At 41.4% G+C, this 10,383-nt stretch overlaps 1 protein-coding gene across 1 annotated transcript in view; it reads right to left on the reverse strand.

Annotated features, from left to right (window-relative positions):
- The window catches only part of LOC127413318 (glycerophosphocholine cholinephosphodiesterase ENPP6-like), a 71,265-nt gene extending 67,134 nt beyond the window's left edge, over nucleotides 1–4,131 (reverse strand). Inside the window, exon 1 of the mRNA XM_051650355.1 lies at nucleotides 4,075–4,131. The gene's annotated coding sequence lies outside the window, so the exon portion shown is untranslated. The remainder of the gene's footprint in view (nucleotides 1–4,074) is intronic.
- Nucleotides 4,132–10,383: the final 6,252 nt, after the last annotated feature.

Here is a 10,383-nt window from a genome sequence, read left to right on the forward strand (position 1 = left end):
ATATATATATATATATATATATATATATATATATATATATATATATATATTTTTTTTTTTTTTTGTGACCACAGGGATATTTTTTGAGGGTCAGGGTGGAGTTGAGGATTGTGAGGGGGAAAGGGAATAATGGGGGTTAAATGTTGATTCTGTGAATATATGTTTTGCTTTTCTGTGTCAATTGTGTGAATCAATAAAAATGTGTTAATCAGAAAAAAAGAGTAGTAACTTAACACCACATCTTTTAAAAGCGGCAAGTGGTCAATAAGTCTTTGTAGTTCCTGTTTATTAACAAAATTATTCAAAACAGTCCAGATGGGTCCCCTTTAGTGTTCAGAAATAGTTAGCCACAAAAGGCCTGTCTGTCCTTCTCTCTAGAACTGAGCGCCAGTGGGCGGGGCCAAGGGTGCGATGATGCATGTTGTGGGATGTGTAAATACAAATGATGTCAAGAACACACAGATTTCAAAACTAGATGTTTAGGCAGGGTGTAACTATAAATGCTCTTTTTGGGGAGGAAGTTTCTATGGGATGAATATTGTATCGAAATTATTCACAAATGCGTAAACACTTATCCATCAATTCGATAGATGTCAAACATACATCTTACTATCCACACACAAATGCCTTTCAACTTGTTTCTGTGAAATTCCGAATTAAATTAATGTGCAGCAATTTGTACAAATAAAGACATATTTGTGAATACAAACGTTCCCTTATGTATAAATGTAACAAAATTTGCATGTCTATCCAAAAGAAGATGTTCCAAATTAAACACAAACTGATACCAAAGAATAAGTCTTAAATTCATCCATAAGTGTGGGCACATCTACCCACCAATTTGGGAAAAAATCACAAATGTGTGTTATTAGCCTTAAACAAATGTCTTTTTACTTGTGTCTGTATAATTTATTATTAAATGAATATGCAGCTATTTGTACAAATAGAGACATATTTGTGAATACAAATGTTCCCTTTTGTACAAATAAATCACAGTTTGTGGATGCAACCAAATGAAGATGTTCCAAATGAAATTTGTGAAGTATCGAATGCGCATTTGTGGATCAAGTGACACGCGTGCATTCCTTTGAATTTTGAGACTTACTTTCTGCTGGTTTTGCCTTGCATGATCCACGTGTAACTTTGTGTAATAAAAGCAGCTACCACTAGACAGCGGTTTCATTTTACATATGCACCATCAGGTGGGGCGTGGTTTATTCACATGATCACTCGCACAGTTTACAAAGTGCCACTTCAAACAAACAGCAGAATGAATCAAAGATTTGTCTCAATTTTTCTCATATACAACCAAGGATAATGTCCTGTCAGATTGTAAAAGGCGAAAAAAGCCAATTTTAGAATATAAGTCTGGTGACCATATGTTTGTGTTACATGTCAGAAGCTTTCTAGCTAATAGGATTCCAACACCGGGTCTTTGTTCTAGGTCAGCATTAGAGTCTGCTACTTCAATCTTAAAGCTACACTATGTAACTTTTTTTTTAATGTTATTAGTGAGAGAGTGCAACAAAAATCCATCTTACAAACATGCATTTACCCAAATACACTTTGATAAACCTATAATAATGATATTATATTGTCGGGACGGATTTCGCGGGAAATTGCATACAGATGTAATTCGCCCGTGCGTGTTGAGGTCATATCCATACACAGAGAAAATAAGATCCGGATACTGTAGCGCGCGTGCACGTGAACAAGAAAAATTGATCAGGGATCATTCAAAAATGGAAAACCTCCAGGGAATCACTGGTTGTGAAAACAAAGAAACCTCGAACAAAGCAGAGTTTACAAGCAAAAAGGGAAAGCAATCAGAGTCCGTAATAAAACCCGAATCAACATCGGCTTGGCTTTTCAGAGGTGGTGACAACTCAGAGATCTGAAAGAATTTAAAAGCGACCCAGAGATGGCTTTATTCTTACTCAACAGGTAAGATATTTTATTTATATGTATGTATGTGTGTGTGTGTAGTGAAATACAATAATCGGTGTAGAACTTTTCACTTGCTAGCACACGTGTATTTTTCTTTATAACGGCAATAATTTATATAAATAAATCCTTTAGTCCTAGTCTTGCCAAGGACATGTGAGTCTTAAAATGATGTTGACCACTGGTTGGTAACAATGACAATCTATAAATTAGTTACCATCATGGTCTATTTGGCCAGAATATCCTGCAGTTATAAAAACTTTACAACGTTTGACCTTATCAGACTAGCAATCGTTATATTTGTCCATTCACTCTGATAAGATGTCCTGTATTCATGTGCACACCAGTGCCTCAAACCACATTAATCCACGCAGAGGAGAAGAGCCGAACCACAACCAAAACAATGTCCTTCCGCAAGACGCATGCAGTTTTATTTTTTAACCGCTAGAGGGCCAAAAGTTACATAGTGTACACAAGTTTCTAGACTAAAATTCCTGTCTACACAATGCGAAATATCTGTTTGTGTAGTCAAAGCATGAGTACAATTCTTAATGTTGTAGTATCCAATAGGGCTGGGTAGAATGGTGATATATATCGTGGCGATGGAATAAAGTGTCAATAAAGTGATAGAAATGTTTCTATATCGTGGTATGAAAATATCTGTGCATGCAATGCTTCACTTGGCTGAAGATGAGACTGATAGTGAAAGAGACGAACAAATAAACACGGAGACAGATGAACAAACTGAATGCAGGACGACTCCGAAACAAGTCAAAGGCAGGAGGAGGAATATATTTTGGCATTAAAAGGTGCGGTCACACATTATTGGATGAGAGCCCTGTTTATGACATGTGTGTAGGCTACACAGCGTGCACCTAAGCTGCTGTTAATTAATTACTATTGACACCTTCATGCTTTCCTACCGACTGTTCTCCCGCAAGCACGGAGAGAGAAGCGATCACAATTACATCAAGAATTAATAAATAACACCTTTGCCAATAGTGCATTTATATCAAATAGACTGTATAGTTACCAAAACAGTTTCCAGTATCTGATGGAGGACAAAATTCAAAACAAATCCGTGATTTATGGCTTTGCTTCAGAATCAAAGCAAATGCTTCTATTCAAATAGAAAAGCCTATTTGTGCTTGTATTGGAAAGCGACGCAGAGTAGATAAAACAGATCAAATATAATTTTTTTCTTTTTTTGTATTTAAATAAAAACTTTAAATATACACAAACAGACAGTATTATTACATTTAGTTAAAAGAAATCCAAAGGCCCATGGTAAATTTACATATTTAGAAAAAACAAAATGAACATTTAGCATTTATAAAAAGCAGTCTCATGACATCTTGAAGTTCACACCTTCATCATTGACTCTAGCTAACATGTGTTCATATGATACTATTTCTAGCACTGATTCCATCCATTTTTGAGATCTGGAGAGGATGCACTTTTCCATAATCTGAGGATCGTTCAGGCAGCTGTGACAACCCCTACTTTTATCATTGTGAAGTCATATTTTGATATATTGGGCAATTCTGTTTGGTCCCCCAATAAGTATAATCTTGGCGATACAGGTACCATCGAACACAGCCATCTCCCTATGTATGCTAGTACTTTTTCCCAAAATGGGTAAACACATTTACACTTCCAGATTGCATGTAAAAATGCTGTTTCTGTCTGTGTAATGATGAGTCAACAGAGTTGAGATCCATGTGCAGCTTTTAATAACAATAAAAGTAGTAATACAGCCTGGCAGGGGTCAAACACCAGGAACAGTAATATCCAAGGAAACCCAGAGAGTAGTCGATAAACAGACAAGAGGTCAGGGCAGGCGGCAGACAGTCACAGGTTATATCCACATAAACAAAGCAGTAACAGTAGGCAGGCAGCAATGGGTCAAAACAGGGAAAACAGTCCAGGATCCGACACAGGCAAGGTAGTAACACAGGCAACACTCAGAAATATCAGCCAGGGCAAAACAAGACTTCGCAATGAGAGAGAGTGAGAGTGAGAGTGAGAGTGAGTCTTAAATAGCTGAATTAATGAGAAACAGGTGAGCAGGTAATCAGTGCCAGGTATGGGGATTATGGGAAATGGAGTCCAGAGAGTTAAAGTCAATACCTGGGTGATGGAGCCCTCTGGTGGTGAGCAGGAGGAACTACAGAGGCATGATTCGTAACAGTCTGACATTTCCAACATAAATGATTGGTCAGCAAGCCATTCCTGTGGAGTTTAGAAGAAGTAAAATAAAACCTATGTATTAACTTATACTGAGTAAATTTCCCCCTAGCCTCCCTTATATATTCCCCAGTATTTGATAGTATTTTTAACCACTCCTCATCACTCAGATCACATCCTAGTTCCTTCTGCCAAATGTTCCTCCAATTTTTACAAATATCTTTTTGTAACCTGCTGAAGGTTTTGTGAAACACAGCTGCCCTGTGTGCTATACAAGGTAATTCCAAAATGTCCATCACTGGAGTCTCGCCCTGAATTAATTGGCCCTTTGTGATACAGTCTCTAATTTGTAAGTACCTCCATAAATTACCTTTGCTTTCTAAATCATATTTTTGCACAAGTTCAGAAAAAGACATAAACACTCCATCCAAGTACAGGTCACTTATCTTGTATATCCATTTTATAAGCAATTGATTCCAGTAGTGATTGATTCTATAAGCGACTGATCCCAATATGTATGGAAGGGTTGTTCCATAGAGAGGCATATGATTGTCTTAAGTGTGACACAACACACATCCTGTGCACTTCTCTCCAGACTGCCTTAGAATGAGCCAGTACTGGGTTAGAAGAGTAATCAAGTCTAGTAATAGCTGAACCATGTGAGAGAACATCCAAATGTTTGAAAGGCTTTACTAGCTGCTGTTCGATTTTGATCCAGCTCAGCTCTGGGTCTGTTCCCTTCAAGTGCTTAATCAGTCTAGACATTTCAAATGATAGATTGTATAACCTTACATTGGGGAGAGCCATACCTCCTATGTCCCTTGCGGACAACATTTTCTTTATATTGATCCTTGGTCTCTTCTTGTCTCACAGAAAGTCTTTGATAATTCTATCAAATTGCTTAAACAGCTGTGGTGATATACTAACAGGCAACATCGTGGAAACATAATTGAATTGTGGGGCAACCACCATTTTATTCACATTAATATTTCCCCATAGAGTAAGCTTACATTTTTCCCATTTATCCAGGTTCATTTTTATCTTCTGGAGGAGTGGTCCATATTTGAGAGCATTATTTCTTCACAATTTGGATTTAATTGAATACCTAGGTATTTCATATCTGAGGGTATCCATTTGAAATTAAATGAAGTAACATCACTAGAGTGACATGTATTTGATATAGGCATCCCTTCTGACTTGGGCCAATTTATTTTATAACCTAACAATTTAGAATATGAATCAATACATTAAATAACATCGGCAAAGAGCAGACAGGATCTGCTATCACTGCTAAAATATCATCAGCATACATAAACAGCTTATGCTCCCTGCCCCCTGCATGCACACCCTTAATTCTTACATCAGCTCTGATTGCTAAAGCCAGTGGTTCTAGAACTATCATAAAGAGCAGTGGAGAGAGAGCACAACCCTGCCAAATCCCCATAGAAAGGCAGAAAAAGTTTGATATCAGCCCATTTGTGAGAATGGCTGCTCTTGGGTTGGAAGAGAGTACTTTTACCCGATTACAAAAGCCAGGCACAAACCCGAATTTTGAAAGAGCTAACATAAGGAACCCCCATTCCGCCTGGTCAAAAGCCTTCTCTGCATCAAGCGAGAAGGCTGCCACTGGCACCGGTCTAGAGCGATTCATATATGTAAGATGCATAAGCCTTCGCATGTTATCAACTGAGGATCTGTTTTTAATGAATCCTATTTGATCACCACTTATGATGTCTGGTAGTACTTCCTCTAAATGTGACGCCAGTGTCTTTGTCAAGATTTTACAATCTACCCCAAGAAGACTTACGGGTCTGAAATTAGATGGGTCTAAAGTATCTCTGTCCTTTTTAGGGATAAGAAAAATTAAAGCATCATTAAATGTACCAGGTAGAGAGCCCATTTCAAATGCCTCCAAATACACCTTATATAAAATGTGAGCCAGGATATCAACATACTTCTTGTAATATTCAATCAGGAAGCCATCCAAACCTGGTGACTTCCCCGTTTTCATGGATAGAATAGCAGCTCTAATCTCTTCTTCTGTTATGGGGCATCCAGTTTTCCTTTTTGCTCACTAGAGATAGTGGGTAGTTGAAGACCTGAGAAGAATGACTTCACTTCTTCCATGCTAGGCGTGCAGGTGGATGTGTAAAGATCCTTATAAAACTTTTCAAAAACCCTATTAATTTCCTTTAATGAAGTTATTACCCCATTACCCCTCTTAATCATTGGAATGTTGTTAGAGTTAGATAAATTGTCTGAATAGTGCCTTGCCAAATCCTTCTCCAAATTACGTATCTCCCTGTCTAATCTTTTTGCTTTCTTTGCATTCTCTTTTTTAACTTTTGAAGAGTGGGCAATGATCTTCCTCTTACATATGCCTTAGATGCTATCCAAACAGAGGATATTTTTTCTGTGGAGCCAATATTAATTTCAAAAAAGGATTTAATATCTTCTGACACTGTGTCGCTGAATGACTAATTTTGCAGCAGCATAGTATTGAGCCTCCAACAGCCTCTTTTTACCTTATCTGTATTAAAGTCAACATGCAACTCCACTGTGCCATGGTCACTGAGGTCGATGTCACCTATCTCGCAGTCTGCAACTGAGTCTACTAAAGTGTTAGATATCAGGAAAAAATCAATCCTTGAATGTGACTTGTTGCAGTGAGAGTAAAAGGTGTATTCTCTCTCACGTGAATTCACTAACCTCCATATATCCACTAAACTCAAGTCCTCTGCCAACATCTGGATTGCAGCTCTATCACTGGGTGAAGATTTACCACTGGGCTTGCTCTTATCAATCATCCCATCCATTACCTGGTTGAAATCACCTGCCAGTATAACTTGACCCTCCATGTTTCCTACCACTCTATTAATTTCATGAAAAAAATCAGGCTCTTCCTTGTTAGGTGCATATATATTGCATAGCACCATCCTAATTCCGTTGATCAAGGCTTCAATACAAATAAGTCGACCTTCCCTGTTATTGTGTTTTTTCAGCATGACAAAGCATAGATTTTTATTGATAACAATCATCACCCCATTTTGTTTGCTTGTGTATGAGCTGTGAAAAACTTTCCCTACCCATCCTTTTTTAAATTTCACTGCTTCCTCATCCCCCATTATATGAGACTCCTGAATAAAATGCTATATCTGTATTTTTGGATTTCAAATATGCCAAAACCTTCCTCCTTTTAATTTGGTTCCCACATCCATTTATGTTCCACGATATTATATTAATGTACCTGTTACCCGTCATTTTCAAACCTATAAGCACCCTGTGATTGCAACTGCAATTTACCAATCATGGCAGCAAATTTAAAAAAACAATTATTTAATAGGTTATCCAAAACATTATTCGGCCTTCTCAAATATACTTAGTGCAAAAATCAAACATGAACAAACAAAACATAACCCCAACCAGAACAACAGAACATGGTGTTGCTAAGCAACCCCCTCCCGCCCTGACTGAACTAAACTAACTTACTTCTCGGAATGCTTTCGTTTGTCCTTTCCATGTAAAGATAAGCGTTGCAAGGTATGACAGCCTGTGCCTCACATTAAGCTCCTGCAGGCATCTCTTCACCGGGATAAATGCCTTCCTATTCTCCGCTAGCTCTCTTGTCAGATCCTCAAAGAAAGACAGCTTACAGCCCTCCCATTCGATTCCCATTTGTCTCGAGCCGATGAATGTAGGTAGCGCATCATGGTCCTAGGTGGCTCATTCGGGTTAGGCATGGGGGCGTGGGGGCATGAGAGAATGATGTGCACATTCAATTTTGAATTCGTTGCCAGTAAGACAAAGCCCCTGAGAGAGAATCTTCTCCACATACTGCATCACTTTACCCATCTCCTTGCCTTCTTTCAGTCCCACCATTCTGACATTATTCTTCGACTTCGATTTTCAAGGTCCTCCATATGTGTCCACAGTGTCTCCAATCTCTTGTTGCACTCCTCCATGCCTTTCTCCATCTGAGCGTTTACATCCTCCATGTCCAATATCTGTTGCTTTGCCTCTCCAAGGCTTGCTTGTATGTTCCCCACTGAGTCTTTGAGCTCTTTCATTGTCTCCTTAATTGAGACAACATCCACTGCCACCACCTGCAGAGTAGCACTAATTTTTCATATTTCCTCAAACATATTCTTATCGTCATTCCTTCCAGTGTAAGATTCAGGATCATCCATTTCGGGTTTGTTCAGCGGGGGGTTACTCTCAGGTGTCACTGTCAGCGAGGCACTCTCAGGTGGGGGGCTGCTTCTCATAGCTAGCTTGCTTCTCGTTCCCACACCTTTAAAAAAGTTTGCTCTGCTGTTGCTTGACATTTCACTGGGAAGCTGCAAATTGTCAGCTGATTCCTGACAAGAATACTTGACTTTGCCAAAAACCGATCCAGCGGTTTTCTTTCCACTAACCACCGAGGTCTCAGCTCCTTCATCAAACCCAGCGGCACACCTGGCCTCAGCTAGAACAATTCACTGCACCGCACCATGGATATAGCAGCATTCTTCTTTCAATTAAGCCAGGCAGACTTATCAATAAGGGAGTACTCCCATTTCTTTTCCACCGATGCCGCTTTGAAATCCATATACCGGATCGGACTCCAGTGGAGGGAATTGCCAGACTCTGGAGACTACACGTGGAAGGTATATGTGAGGCTAGTACTCGAAACACTCGCTTCGGAGGAGCCTCCTCTCTCAATCATGATCCCATATTCTAAGTCTTCTATGTCTGAAGCCTTACCACACCATGTCACAGCCACATCTGTGTCTGCTCCACACCATGTCACAGCCACGTCTGAGTCTGTTCCACGCCATGTCACAGTCAGATCTGAGTCTTCTCCACGCAATGTCACATCCACATCTGAGTCTGCTCCATGCCATGTCACAGCAACACCTCAGCCTGTACCATGCTGTATCACAGCCAAACCTGAACTTGCTCCACGCCTTGTCACATCTATGTCTGAGTCTGCTCCATGCCATGTCACAGCCATGCCTGAGTCTGCTCCATGCCATATCACAGCCACGCTTCAGCCTGCTCCATGCCATGTCATAGCCAAGCCTGAGTCTGCTCCATGCCATATCACAGCCAAACCTCAGCCTGCTCCATGCCATGTCACAGCAATGCCTCAGCCTGCTCCATACCATGTCACAGTCAAACATCAGCCTACTCCATGCCATGTCACAACCACATCTGAGACTGCTCCATGCCATGTCACAGCCACGTCTCAGCCTGCTCCAAGTCATGTCACAGCAATGCTTCTGCCTGCTCCATACCATGTCACAGTCAAACCTCAGCCTACTCCATGCCATGTCACAGCCACGTCTCAGCCTGCTCCATGCCATGTCACAGCTATGCCCCAGTCTGCTCCATGCCATGTCACAGCCATGTCTGAGTCTGCTCCATGCCATGTCACAGCCACGTCTCAGCCTGCTCCATGCCATGTCACAGCTATGCCCCAGTCTGCTCCATGCCATGTCACAGCCATGTCTGAGTCTGCTCCATGCCATGTCACAGCCACGTCTCAGCCTGCTCCATGCCATGTCACAGCTATGCCCCAGTCTGCTCCATGCCATGTCACAGCCACATCTGAGTTTGCTCCACGTCACGTCACAGCCATGTCTGAGTCTGTTCCACGCCCTGTCACAGTAAAATTTGTGTCTGCTCCACGCCATGCCACAGTCCAGCCTTCTGCAACTCTGCTCAAAGGCCTTCATGGCCCTTGTCTCCAAGCTGAATTATCCGCCACTGATATAGGTGCGTAGGGCCATGAAGACCCTTTCCCACAAATTGTCAGTGCCCTTGTCTGCCACAGCCAACGAGCCAATGCCCACGCCTGCCACAGCCAATGAGCCAACACCCACACCTGCCACGGCCAACAAGCCAACGCCCTTGCCCGCCACGGCCAATGAGCTAGAAGCTTCATCCGTCCCAGAGCCTGCGTTGCCAGCCTCGTCCATCCCAGAGCCTGCGTTTCCAGCCTCGTCTGTCCCAGAGCCAGCGTTGCCAGCCTCGTCTGTCCCAGAGCCTGCGTTGCCAGCCTCATCTGTCCCAGAGCCTGCACCGCCAACTTCAGCCTCCCAGAGGAGGAGATAAGCTTTCGTTTCCAAGTCTCAGCCTATGTTTATGACCACAGAAGTCGTTTCCAAGTCTCTGTCCATGTTCACGACCACAGAAGTCATTTCCAAGTCTCTGCCCATATTCACGACCGTAGAGGTCGTTCCCCAGTCTCTGTCTACGCCCACGACCACA

This window comes from Myxocyprinus asiaticus, chromosome 22 (assembly GCF_019703515.2).
Source record: "Myxocyprinus asiaticus isolate MX2 ecotype Aquarium Trade chromosome 22, UBuf_Myxa_2, whole genome shotgun sequence".
NCBI classification, from domain to species: domain Eukaryota; kingdom Metazoa; phylum Chordata; class Actinopteri; order Cypriniformes; family Catostomidae; genus Myxocyprinus; species Myxocyprinus asiaticus.